The sequence below is a fragment of the Seriola lalandi genome, unplaced genomic scaffold (genome assembly GCF_002814215.2).
Source record: "Seriola lalandi dorsalis isolate HSWRI2012SDOR001 ecotype SW California unplaced genomic scaffold, Sedor1 jcf7180002054342, whole genome shotgun sequence".
NCBI lineage: Eukaryota > Metazoa > Chordata > Actinopteri > Carangiformes > Carangidae > Seriola > Seriola lalandi.
This window is the reverse complement of record NW_019524895.1, coordinates 4,009-5,249: the sequence shown is the minus strand read 5'-3', so window position 1 is coordinate 5,249 and position 1,241 is coordinate 4,009.

Here is a 1,241-nt window from a genome sequence, read left to right as displayed (position 1 = left end):
TGTTGGGTGAGGGAGGGGGGTGCATTATGACAATGAGGGTCCTCACAAGTGTAGAAGTACAAATGTGTGTATCTGTGCGTCAGGACTCAAACCTTGCGGCTGCAGAGTCACATGGTTTCTCTCTTCTATCAGCTGTTCAGATAAATGTTCAGTTTCCGTTTTTGAACAAACGTGTGAAGTCACAGTTTCAAACACCTGGAGAGTCCTGATTTACCTGAGGGGAGACCACAGGAGGGGACATTACCTGACACACACCTGTCACACGCCTGGAGACTCTCATCCGTAGTTTATTTTTAAAATCATACCTTACCCAGGTATATACCCAGTTGAAAGGATTGAAACTACAGGACAGGTGAGACAGGTGTGTCTGAGGTAATTGTTTCTCCACCAATCAGGGCAGGGCAGATGAAGAGGAAGTGTTGGGGATCAGGGAAAACCTGCAAGTCTTAAATGTCTTTTAGAAATGTTTTTTTTAATTCTTTGAAGGGAAAACCTGCCTCTAATCATGCTTTTATTGGTGTGTAATAATGATAAACAAATATTGATTTTTGATTCCTAACAATTATTGATCATGTAATCATGTAAATTGATGATTCTAAAAACACAAACACTGATGGATTTCGATCATTCAACACAACTTTATTGAATGTTTTATTTTTTCAAACCACCAAACTCAGCTCTTCTGCATTTCACAATAAAAGCCCTCCACTACAGGAGGCTTTTAATGTGAAAAATATGTGACACATGAAACCAGAGAACATGGAGGTTTCAGACTAAAGTATGATTGAATATAAAACAAATGTCTGACATGATGCTCCTGTGGACATAAAAACTGGAGGAGAGGATGCATCCTACCACTCCCAGGATGCATTTCACTAACGAACAGCCAATGACAAAGTTTCACATTCTTTTGTCTCTCAATTTGTCAGTATGTCACCTGAGGCAGGTGAGGATCAGTCTAGAGTCAAGAGATTGATGTAAACAGTAAGTAAATAGAAAGTAAACAGGAAACATGGAACCTCCAGAGTAAACGCTGTGACTGACATGTTTTGTTTTTAATAATGAAACAGATAATCAACAGAAGCGGATCAGACTGAGACGTCTCTCTGACAGGATCTGTGTTTGTATATACTGCAGATGTCTGTGTGTATATTTCTGTTCACCACCGGGGGGGCAGCAGCTCCTCAGCTACACTGTAAAAATACATCCGACACTCACATCTCTCAGCCAATCAGGTTACA